A 12,500-nucleotide genomic window follows, 5' to 3' on the forward strand; every position below is an offset into this window, starting at 1 on the left:
TCGGCCCTAAACCGCGCCAAGTACGGAAGGAACGGCGCGGAGAGGGCTCGAGACAAAGCTCGACCCTAAACCGCGCCAAGTACGGAGGGAACAGCGCGGCTAAGGGCTCGAAACAAACCCTAAACCGCGCCAAGTACGGAGGGAACAGCGCGGCTAAGGGCTCGAAACAAACCCTAAACCGCGCCAAGTACGGAAGGAACGGCGCGGAGAGGGCTCGAGACAAAGCTCGACCCTAAACCGCGCCAAGTACGGAGGGAACAGCGCGGCTAAGGGCTCGAAACAAACCCTGAACCGCGCCAAGTACGAAAGGAACGGCGCGCAGTAGGGGTTTAAAACAAAGCTGGTCCCAAAACCGCGCCAAGTACGAAAGGAACAGCGCGGTCGAGACTCGGAAGAAAAAGCTTTCAAAGTGTCGTAGCACGATGCACACTGCTGTTCGTGTGGAACAAACGTGACTACCGTGCTGTACGGTGGAGTTCTGTGCGCAAAAGCGGCGGGTGTGTTTCTAAGCACCACAGCGTTGTGTCAAAAAAGAGGTGCCTGAGAGAAACGCATGCGACTGCCGTGCTTTGCGGCATAGCACCGTGCGCAAAAACGGTGCGCATGCAAGAGGTGTCAGAGCTAGCGAACTTTTGCCACGAGCAACAGGTCACTAAAAGCCTATAGATGACGGTGTTGGAGGAAAAGAAAAATATCGAGAAAGCACTGCGGTGTGCCGTGCGTAGGGACGGGCGCGCGTGCCACATGCCACCGAAATATGGGTGTCGGAGAAAACAGAGTGCCGCGCGTAACGAGGGGCGCGCGTGTTACAGAGAGATATGCCCAAACGCATGAAAGTGTACGCAGGTGTCCTAAGGCAGTTTTTTTTTTTTTCCTCATTTTGATGTCGCCCCGGCTGACGTGGTTTTCGTTTTTCCGTGCCGCCCCGGCTGACGCGGTTTTCGTTTTTCCGTGCCGCCCCGGCTGACGCAGTTTTTGCGCCGCCCCGGCTGACGCGGTTTTCGCGCCGCCCCGGCTGACGCGGTTCCGACTTTGCACTTTTTGGCTCACCCCGGCTGGCGGCCCACTCACTCGATCGCCAGGTCTGTTTGCCCCGGTGGTTCCACCGCCAGGCTTAAGCGCGAACTTTTTTTGTTTGTTTTCTTTTGATTAAGCGCAAGCTTTTTTCTTTGTTTTCTTTTGATTAAGCGCGGGCTTTTTTCTTTGTTTTTTTTGCATTCGCCCCGGCAGACGCGGTTTTTGCGCCGCCCCGGCTGACGCGGTTTTTGCCGCCCCGGCTGACGCAGTTCGGACTTAGCACTTTTCGGCTGTGCCTGGCTGGCGGCCCACTCACTCGATCGCCATGTCTGTTTGCCACAGTTTTCCCGGTGGTGCCGCACCCGGGCTCGCCCCGGCTGACGCGGTTTCGTGCCGCCCCGGCAGACGCGGTTTTCGCGCCGCCCCGGCTGACGCGGTTTCGTGCCGCCCCGGCAGACGCGGTTTTTTGCCGCCCCGGCTGACGCAGTTCGGACTTGGCACTTTTTGGCTGAGCCTTGCTGGCGGCCCACTCACTCGATCGCCATGTCTGTTTGCCACAGTTTTCCCGGTGGTGCCGCACCCGGGCTCGCCCCGGCAGACGCGTTTTTTTTTCTTTCGCCCCGGCTGACGCAGTTTTCGCGCCGCCCCGGCAGACGCGGTTTTCGCGCCGCCCCGGCAGACGCGGTTTTTTGCGCCGCCCCGGCTGACGCAGTTCGGACTTGGCACTTTTTGGCTGAGCCTGGCTGGCGGCCCACTCACTCGATCGCCATGTCTGTTTGCCACAGTTTTCCCGGTGGTGCCGCACCCGGGCTCGCCCCGGCTGACGCAGTTTTCGCGCCGCCCCGGCTGACGCGGTTTCGTGCCGCCCCGGCAGACGCGGTTTTTTGCGCCGCCCCGGCTGACGCGGTTTTTTGCCGCCCCGGCTGACGCAGTTCGGACTTGGCACTTTTCGGCTGTGCCTGGCTGGCGGCCCACTCACTCGATCGCCATGTCTGTTTGCCACAGTTTTCCCGGTGGTGCCGCACCCGGGCTCGCCCCGGCAGACGCGTTTTTTTTTTTTTCTTTCGCCCCGGCTGACGCAGTTTTCGCGCCGCCCCGGCTGACGCGGTTTCGTGCCGCCCCGGCAGACGCGGTTTTTTGCGCCGCCCCGGCTGACGCGGTTTTTGCCGCCCCGGCTGACGCAGTTCGGACTTAGCACTTTTTGGCTGAGCCTGGCTGGTGGCCCACTCACTCGATCGCCATGTCTGTTAGCCACAGTTTTCCCGGTGGTGCCGCACCCGGGCTCGCCCCGGCTGACGCAGTTTTCGCGCCGCCCCGGCTGACGCGGTTTCGTGCCGCCCCGGCAGACGCGGTTTTCGCGCCGCCCCGGCTGACGCGGTTTTTGCCGCCCCGGCTGACGCAGTTCGGACTTAGCACTTTTCGGCTGTGCCTGGCTGGCGGCCCACTCACTCGATCGCCATGTCTGTTTGCCACAGTTTTCCCGGTGGTGCCGCACCCGGGCTCGCCCCGGCTGACGCAGTTTTCGCGCCGCCCCGGCTGACGCGGTTTCGTGCCGCCCCGGCAGACGCGGTTTTCGCGCCGCCCCGGCTGACGCGGTTTCGTGCCGCCCCGGCAGACGCGGTTTTTTGCCGCCCCAGCTGACGCAGTTCGGACTTAGCACTTTTTGGCTGAGCCTTGCTGGCGGCCCACTCACTCGATCGCCATGTCTGTTTGCCACAGTTTTCCCGGTGGTGCCGCACCCGGGCTCGCCCCGGCAGACGCGTTTTTTTTTTTCTTTCGCCCCGGCTGACGCAGTTTTCGCGCCGCCCCGGCAGACGCGGTTTTCGCGCCGCCCCGGCAGACGCGGTTTTTTGCGCCGCCCCGGCTGACGCGGTTTTTTGCCGCCCCGGCTGACGCAGTTCGGACTTGGCACTTTTTGGCTGAGCCTGGCTGGCGGCCCACTCACTCGATCGCCATGTCTGTTTGCCACAGTTTTCCCGGTGGTGCCGCACCCGGGCTCGCCCCGGCTGACGCAGTTTTCGCGCCGCCCCGGCTGACGCGGTTTCGTGCCGCCCCGGCAGACGCGGTTTTTTGCGCCGCCCCGGCTGACGCGGTTTTTTGCCGCCCCGGCTGACACGGTTCGGAATTTGCACTTTTCGGCTGTGCCTGGCTGGCGGCCCACTCACTCGATCGCCATGTCTGTTTGCCACAGTTTTCCCGGTGGTGCCGCACCCGGGCTCGCCCCGGCAGACGCGTTTTTTTTTTTTTTCTTTCGCCCCGGCTGACGCAGTTTTCGCGCCGCCCCGGCTGACGCGGTTTCGTGCCGCCCCGGCAGACGCGGTTTTTTGCGCCGCCCCGGCTGACGTGGTTTTTGCCGCCCCGGCTGACGCAGTTCGGACTTTGCACTTTTTGGCTGAGCCTGGCTGGCGGCCCACTCACTCGATCGCCATGTCTGTTTGCCACAGTTTTCCCGGTGGTGCCGCACCCGGGCTCGCCCCGGCAGACGCGTTTTTTTTTTTTCCTTCGCCCCGGCAGACGTGGTTCCCCCCCCCCCCTCCGTCTTTCTTTTTGTTTTTTTTTTTCGCCGCGGCTGAAGTGGATTTTTCGGTGCCTCGACGCCCCGGTAGTCGCGGTTTTTCCGTTTCCGCACGGCCCCGGCTGACGCTGCTCGGTCACAGTCGCCTTTTGTGGTGATTGCAGACTTCTTGAGCGCGGGTGTTTTTTTTTTTTGTTGTTGTTGTTGTTTTATTACGCATTCGCTCCAGCAGACGCTGTTTAGACTTTTTGTTTCCTCTTTTATCCTGCGACGAGGTGACGAGGTTTATTCGGTGCCCCGCCGCCCCGGCTGAAGTGATTTTTCCTGTCCCGTGCCGCCCCGGCTGACGCGGTTGGGACTTCGCGTTTGTTCGGCCGCCACGGGTTTTGGCGCACTCGCTCGGTTGCTTGTTGTTGCCACTTGTTGCGAACCCAGGTTTCTTGAGCGAGCGCGGGCGTTTTTTCTTCCTTTCTTTCTTTGTTCTATGTGTTAGCGAATCGGCCTTTAATATCACACGAGGACTCACAACCAACAATTTTCAGTTTGAAGTGTAAAAAATCTGCAGGTGTTGACGTAACTGACTTGCCCCGTACCCTTGAGTACATCCATGAAGTTCTCGTAGTACTACTAAATCGCATTATTCCAAGTGGAGAAATTCCCATAAACTTGCAAACCTCTACACGAAAATCGGTGCGCGTGATAAAGTTGAAAATTATCGTCCGATATCAAATGTGCCTTCTATAACACAAATTCTAGGAAAAAAAAAAAAAAAACACTTGTTCGCCGTTTTCTGCGCCGTGACTGGCAGCACTCCGGCGAAGCGAAACGGGGTCGATTCGAGCACGATATCGGCGTCTTTCGACGTGCTCGCCGGCGACCGTCGCACGAGTACGTCGCACGAGCGCGTCTGCCGGGGCGCCGTTTGCGAAGCCGACGCAAAAGTGGGAACCGCCGCTCGGATGATCGCCGCTTTCGGCAGAGTGAGTGTTGGCACTCCGGGGAAGCGAAACAGCGTGAATGCGCCCACGAAATCGGCGTATTTTGAAGTGCCCGCCGGCGACCGTCGCACGAGTACGGTAAACCGCGTCAGCCGGGGCGTAGTTCGGGACGCCGACGAAAAAGTGGGAAGCGCAACTCGGATCTTCGCCGTTTTTGCAGGAGTGAGTGGCGGCCCTCCTGCGAGACCAAGAAGCATCGATTCGTGCACGAATTCGGCGCCTTTCGACGTGATCGCCGGCGACCGTCGCTCGAGTAGGGCAAACCGCGTCTGCCGGGGCGGGCTTCGGGACGCCGATGCGAAAGTGGGAAACGCTGCTCGGATGTTCGCCGTTTTTGGCCGAGTGAGTGCTGGCACTCGGGCGAAGCCAAACGGGGCCGATTACGGCACGATATCGGCGTCTTTCGACGTGCCCGCCGGCGACCGTCGCACGAGTACGGTAAACCGCGTCAGCCCGGGCGGAGTTCGGGACGCCGATGCGAAAGTGGAGAACGCCGCTCGGATCTTCGCCGTTTTTGGAGGAGTGAGTGGCGGCACTCCGGAGAAGCCAAGGAGCGCCAATTAGCGCACGATATCGGCGTCTTTCGACGCGCTCGCCGGCGACCGTCGCACGAGTAGGGCAAACCGCGTCTGCCGGGGCGGGGTTTACGACGCCGACGCAAAAGTGGGAACCGCCGCTCGGATGTTGGCCGTTTTTGGCAGAGTGAGTGCTGGCACTCCGGCGACGCGAAAGAGCGCGAATGCGCCCACGAAAGTGGCGTATTTGGACGTGCGTGACGGCGACCGCTGCAGGAGTACGAAAAACCACGTCAGCCGGGGCGAGCGACACACGGCGGTCTGGGTGCTTATCGCTGCTATTATAGGGGCACCCCGGCAGACGCAGAAAAAAAAAAAAAATTTTCGACCTTCTTTTTTGCTGGTCGAGCTCGGGTAACCCAGGTCGCAATGGGAGCCGCGCACGAAAGCGGCGTCGCGAGACGCGTTCGCGGTCGCTAGTCGCACGAGCTCGGCAACCGCGTCAGCCGGCGCGGAGTTCGGGATGCCGACGGCTAAGTGGGTACCGCTGCTCGGATGTTCGCCGTTTTTGGCCGAGTGAGTGCTGGCACTCCGGTGAAGCCAAGGAGCGCCAATTCGTGCACGATATCGGCGTCTTTCGACGTGCCCGCCGGCCACCGCCGCACGAGTACGGCAAACCGCGTCTGCCGGGGCGGGGTTCGCGACGCGTACGCAATAGTGGGAACCGTCGCTCGGATGTTCGTCGTCTTTGGCCGAGCGAGTGCTGGCACTCCGGCGAAGCGAAACGGGGCCGATTCGGGCACGATATCGGCGTATTTCGACGTGCTCGCCGGCGACCGTCGCACGAGTACGGCAAAGCGCGTCTGCCGGGGCGAGGTTTGCGACGCCGACGAAAAAGTGGGAAGCGCCGCTCGGATCTTCGCCGTTTTTGCAGGAGTGAGTGGCGGCCCTCCTGCGAGACCAAGAAGCATCGACTCGCGCACGATATCGGTGTCTTTCGACGTGCCCGCCGGCCACCGCCGCACGAGTACGGCAAACCGCGTATGCCGGGGCGGGGTTGGCGACGCCGACGCAAAAGTGGGAACCGCCACTAGGATGTTCGCCGTTTTTGGCAGAGTGAGTGCTGGCACTCCGGCGAAGCGAAAGAGCGCGAATGCGCCCACGAAAGTGGCGTGTTTGGACGTGCTTGACGACGACCACCGCAGGAAAACGAAAAACCACGTCAGCCGGGGCGAGCGACCCATGGCGGTCTGGGTGCTTATCGCTGCTATTATAGGGGCACCCCGGCAGACGCAAAAAAAAAAAAAAAATTTTTTTCGACATTCTTTTTTGCTCGTCGACCTCGGGTGACCCAGGTCGCAGTGGGAACCGCGCACGAAAGCGGCGTCGCGAGACGGCTTCGCGGTCGCTAGTCGCACGAGCTCGGCAACCGCGTCTGCCGGGGCGGAGTTCGGGACGCCGACGGCTAAGTGGGAACCGCCGCTCGGATGTTCGCCGTTTGTGGCCGAGTGAGTGCTGGCACTCCGGCGAAGCCAAACGGGGCCGATTCCGGCACGATATCGGCGTCTTTCTACGTGCTCGCCGGCGACCGTCGCACGAGTACGGCAAAGTGCGTCTGCCGGGGCGGGGTTTGCGACGCGTACGCAATAGTGAGAACCGTCGCTCGGATGTTCGTCGTCTTTCGCCGAGCCAGTGCTGGCAATCCGGCGAAGCCGAACGGAGCCGATTCGGGCACGATATCGGCGTCTTTCCACGTGCTCGCCGGCGACCGTCGCACGAGTACGGTAAACCGCGTCAGCCGGGGCGGAGTTCGGGACGCCGATGCGAAAGTGGGAAGCGCCGCTCGGATCTTCGCCGTTTTTGGAGGAGTCAGTGGCGGCACTCCGGTGAAGCCAAGGTGCGCCAATTCGCGCACGATATCGGCGTCTTTCGACGTGCCCGCCGGCCACCGTCGCACGAGTACGGCAAACCTCGTCTGCCGGGGCGGGGTTTGCGACGCCGACGCAAAAGTGGGAACCGCCGCTCGGATGTTCGCCGTTTTTGGCAGAGTGAGTGCTGGCACTCCGGCGAAGCGAAAGAGCGCGAATGCGCCCACGAAAGTGGCGTGTTTGGACGTGCTTGACGACGACCACCGCAGGAAAACGAAAAACCACGTCAGCCGGGGCGAGCGACCCATGGCGGTCTGGGTGCTTATCGCTGCTATTATAGGGGCACCCCGGCAGACGCAAAAAAAAAAAAAAATTTTTTTCGACATTCTTTTTTGCTCGTCGACCTCGGGTGACCCAGGTCGCAGTGGGAGCCGCGCACGAAAGCGGCGTCGCGAGACGGCTTCGCGGTCGCTAGTCGCACGAGCTCGGCAACCGCGTCTGCCGGGGCGGAGTTCGGGACGCCGACGGCTAAGTGGGAACCGCCGCTCGGATGTTCGCCGTTTGTGGCCGAGTGAGTGCTGGCACTCCGGCGAAGCCAAACGGGGCCGATTCCGGCACGATATCGGCGTCTTTCTACGTGCTCGCCGGCGACCGTCGCACGAGTACGGCAAAGTGCGTCTGCCGGGGCGGGGTTTGCGACGCGTACGCAATAGTGAGAACCGTCGCTCGGATGTTCGTCGTCTTTCGCCGAGCCAGTGCTGGCACTCCGGCGAAGCCGAACGGAGCCGATTCGGGCACGATATCGGCGTCTTTCCACGTGCTCGCCGGCGACCGTCGCACGAGTACGGTAAACCGCGTCAGCCGGGGCGGAGTTCGGGACGCCGATGCGAAAGTGGGAAGCGCCGCTCGGATCTTCGCCGTTTTTGGAGGAGTCAGTGGCGGCACTCCGGTGAAGCCAAGGTGCGCCAATTCGCGCACGATATCGGCGTCTTTCGACGTGCCCGCCGGCCACCGTCGCACGAGTACGGCAAACCTCGTCTGCCGGGGCGGGGTTTGCGACGCCGACGCAAAAGTGGGAACCGCCGCTCGGATGTTCGCCGTTTTTGGCAGAGTGAGTGCTGGCACTCCGGCGAAGCGAAAGAGCGTGAATGCGCCCACGAAAGTAGCGTATTTGGACGTGCTTGACGGCGACCGCCGCAGGAGTACGAAAAACCACGTCAGCCGGGGCGAGCGACCCACGGCGGTCTGGGTGCTTATCGCTGCTATTATAGGGGCACCCCGGCAGACGCAGAAAGAAAAAAAAAATGGGGACATGGCGTGCGTCACCGTGCGGCTTCGCAGCGTTGCCGAAGTCGCCGAGCCCTTCGACTGAGCCGAACGGCGGACAGGGAACGTTGGTCGGCCGTTCTAACCTGTCGGTGCCACGCCGAGACGTCGTTAAGGAAAACCGCGTCGTGGGCCTCTACGACGCCGTCGAGTCGTTGTACGTTTGGTGTCCAGCGTGTCGGCGGCGAGTAGCGGACACGTCGTTCACGACTTCGGTCTTTCGCAGTCGACGCGAACTTGCGGAGAGTCGTGGTGCCTCACGTTTTCGGCAGAAACCGCGGCGGAATTTTCCCGTGCGTGCGCGCACGACCTCGGTGCTGTGCCGTCAGCGTAGTGTTGCACAAACTCGTGGCCTACCCAAGGTGCGGTACGTTTGCGGCCGTATCCTCGGTGGGAATTTCGTGAGTAGGGTCGCAAATTCTACGACCTCGGCGGGTTTGAGAGCGACGTAGACTTGTGGCACGCTCAACATGCCACACGTTTCGGGGCACACCCGCGGTGAAATTTTCTCGAGTACGCTCGTATTAGGGCCCAAGGAGGTCTGGGTACTTATCGCTGCTATTATGTGGGGGTTCTCGTGAGCGGCGTACGCGAAAGCGACCGGGTGTCTGATATGCGGCGGGCTTCGGCCTCGTCAAGCGTGTCCTCGGGTCTGCTCCAGGGGAATCCACGGCAGTCGTCTGCAGCCTCATCCGCTTGATGCGTTAGGGGCTGGTTGTCGGACGGTGCCGTTTTACCACGATATCGAGGTGTGTTCCGTGTCGTCCTCGGGCGATTCAGATGCGAAAGCGCCGAAGACGCGGGCGTGACCCGTCGTCTGGCGGCTTTGCAGTCTCGGCTCCGTTGCTAGTTCCGGCCGGTCCACCGACAGTGCAGCGGGCTTGGGCAACCCGCACGGCGCGACCGAGTCGATGCAACGAAAAAGAGCGAGCATGAACGTGCTTCTTGCCGCACGGCTCCCACTCGTCTTTCGGGAAGGTTGTGCCGTAGCGAGCTCGAACGCCGTCATCTCGGAGTGCAAAATAAGCGTGTTGGGGCGCCTGAAGGTGGCCTCCGCCGCACACAGACTGCGTCCGGCCCGCCGAGGGCGAGGACGGACGCGCAGTCGAACGATTACCTGGTTGATCCTGCCAGTAATCATATGCTTGTCTCAAAGATTAAGCCATGCATGTCTAAGTACATGCCGAAATAAGGCGAAACCGCGAATGGCTCATTAAATCAGTTATGGTTCCTTAGATCGTTTCTTCCTACTTGGATAACTGTGGCAATTCTAGAGCTAATACATGCAGTGAGCCTGGAGCCCTTTGGGTAACGGGTGCTTTTATTAGACCAAGATCGATCGGGTTTCGGCCCGTATTGTGTGGTGACTCTGGATAACTTTGTGCTGATCGCATGGCCACGAGCCGGCGACGTTTCTTTCAAGTGTCTGCCTTATCAACTTTCGATGGTAGGTTACTTGCTTACCATGGTTGTTACGGGTAACGGAGAATCAGGGTTCGATTCCGGAGAGGGAGCCTGAGAAACGGCTACCACATCCAAGGAAGGCAGCAGGCGCGCAAATTACCCACTCCCGGCACGGGGAGGTAGTGACGAAAAATAACAATACGGGACTCTTTTGAGGCCCCGTAATTGAAATGAGTACACTCTAAATCCTTTAACGAGGATCAATTGGAGGGCAAGTCTGGTGCCAGCAGCCGCGGTAATTCCAGCTCCAATAGCGTATACTAAAGCTGCTGCGGTTAAAAAGCTCGTAGTTGGATCTCAGTTCCAGACGAGTAGTGCATCTACCCGATGCGACGGCTCGGACTGAACATCATGCCGGTTCTTTCTTGGTGCACTTCATTGTGTGCCTCGAGATGGCCGGTGCTTTTACTTTGAAAAAATTAGAGTGCTCAACGCAGGCGAGTCGCCTGAATAAACTTGCATGGAATAATAGAACAAGACCTCGTTTCTGTTCTGTTGGTTTTTGGAATACGAGGTAATGATTAAGAGGGACGGACGGGGGCATTCGTATTGCGGCGCTAGAGGTGAAATTCTTGGACCGTCGCAAGACGAACTACTGCGAAAGCATTTGCCAAGAATGTTTTCATTGATCAAGAACGAAAGTCAGAGGTTCGAAGGCGATCAGATACCGCCCTAGTTCTGACCATAAACGATGCCAACCAGCGATCCGCCTGAGTTACTCAAATGACTCGGCGGGCAGCTTCCGGGAAACCAAAGTATTTGGGTTCCGGGGGAAGTATGGTTGCAAAGCTGAAACTTAAAGGAATTGACGGAAGGGCACCACCAGGAGTGGAGCCTGCGGCTTAATTTGACTCAACACGGGAAAACTTACCCGGCCCGGACACTGGGAGGATTGACAGATTGAGAGCTCTTTCTTGATTCGGTGGATGGTGGTGCATGGCCGTTCTTAGTTGGTGGAGCGATTTGTCTGGTTAATTCCGATAACGAACGAGACTCTAGCCTATTAAATAGGTGCGGGGTTCCCAGCACCTTACAACCTTCTTAGAGGGACAAGCGGCTCCTAGCCGCACGAAACAGAGCAATAACAGGTCTGTGATGCCCTTAGATGTCCGGGGCCGCACGCGCGCTACACTGAAGGAAGCAGCGTGTCTTTATCCCTGTCTGAAAAGACTGGGTAACCCGTGGAACTTCTTTCGTGATTGGGATAGGGGCTTGCAATTGTTCCCCTTGAACGAGGAATTCCCAGTAAGCGCGAGTCATAAGCTCGCGTTGATTACGTCCCTGCCCTTTGTACACACCGCCCGTCGCTACTACCGATTGAATGATTTAGTGAGGTCTTCGGACCGATGTCCGGCGCGGCCTTTCGGTTGCGCCGGTCTGTTGGAAAGATGACCAAACTTGATCATTTAGAGGAAGTAAAAGTCGTAACAAGGTTTCCGTAGGTGAACCTGCGGAAGGATCATTAACGGATTGTGAAGGGTGAGCGCCTCAGCTGCGTCTGCGCCCGACACTTTCTGCCGCTGACCCCGTTTGGACGCGGGGTCGGCTTTTCCCCACGGGGCTGCCTGAATGTGGAGCGGCACCCCGTGACAAATTGTTGCGCCCAGCGGACGCCAACACCGCGACCTTGGACGGTCGGCCAGGTGGCGGACGCGGGTACAAACGGCGCAACGCACTCATAGGTCGGCTTTCGACCCGCCACTGCACCGTGGCTCGAAGCGCTCGAAATGCGCGACCCGACCGCTGCGGGACCGCCTAGTACTGTAAACAGGAGCGGCGGAGCGCGAACGGCGAGTCGTGGTTACGTCGGTAGAAGGCGAGGCTGCGCGTTCCCGAAACGCCAGCCGAGTGCCCTCCCGACCGTTCGAGCGTGCAAGAACGAGACCCGACAATCGCGCGGCGACTGCCAAGTACGAGAGGAACGGCACAAGCGTCGGCGGTCGGTCAAGGAACTGGCGATGTGACGGGTCCGCTGTGCACCAGTGCATACCGTCCCGCCGTCCGCGGCAAGCGCCTCCGCGTCCTCGGGTGACGGAGGCTGCCGGTCGGTTCTTGCAGGCGAGGGATCTCGCTGGCACCGGTTCGCGTTGACGCGCGGCCGGTCATGGCACGGCGATGCGACGGCCGAGGTGCGCAGTACTCGATGGAGGAACCGCACGCTCCGATGACCGTCCCGCCCTCCGCGGCGTATGCGTACCGACCGTAATGGTTGCAGCAGCGCCGGCCGGCTTTTGAATTCGCCACACGAAACACGGTGCGAGATCGCGGTTAGGGGAGCGTCGACGTTGCCAGGCGTTTTGCTTGCTGCCGAGGGAAAGGCGGCACGGCCACGTCGCGCTCGTCGCGATTAGCGGGTCTGCGCGCTTTGGGAAGGTGCCGCAACGACTTGCCGAAAGAGGAAGCACGGAAGAACGAGGGACTTGGACGTCCCGACAATTGAACGCACTTGCGGCCAGGCCCTTGCTGGCTTCGTTCTTCCGCCTCGAGTAGGCTCGTACGCGGCTCCGGCGCCGAAAGTGGTCCTTGGCACCGACTTCGGTGGACGTGGGAAGTGCCGCGCAAGTACGGCGCGCCTGGCTCCACCTGTTGGCTAAAGTAGGCAGCCGGATCGGCATTTTGGTGTGCGGTGGCAAACCGTGGATGCGAAAAAAGCTTGTGCGATTTCGTGGAACAAAAAGCGGGGGTCCCCCTTTTTATGCGGAGGAGACCGACCCGCCCGCCGTGGTGAACCGCGACGCCACGGTAAAAACGGGAGAGGCTTGTCGATGGGACCGTGCATCCCGCGCTCCACGGAGGC

The 12,500-nt window shown here is 60.5% G+C and overlaps 1 non-coding gene across 1 annotated transcript; it reads left to right on the forward strand.

Moving 5' to 3' along the window:
- The first annotated feature begins 9,353 nt into the window (after positions 1 to 9,353).
- On the forward strand, positions 9,354 to 11,168 carry LOC142792600 (small subunit ribosomal RNA). The gene has a single exon (XR_012891059.1). It is a non-coding gene; the product is annotated as a small subunit ribosomal RNA (ribosomal RNA).
- Positions 11,169 to 12,500: the final 1,332 nt, after the last annotated feature.

The sequence above is a fragment of the Rhipicephalus microplus genome, unplaced genomic scaffold (assembly GCF_043290135.1).
Source record: "Rhipicephalus microplus isolate Deutch F79 unplaced genomic scaffold, USDA_Rmic scaffold_229, whole genome shotgun sequence".
Lineage (NCBI taxonomy): Eukaryota > Metazoa > Arthropoda > Arachnida > Ixodida > Ixodidae > Rhipicephalus > Rhipicephalus microplus.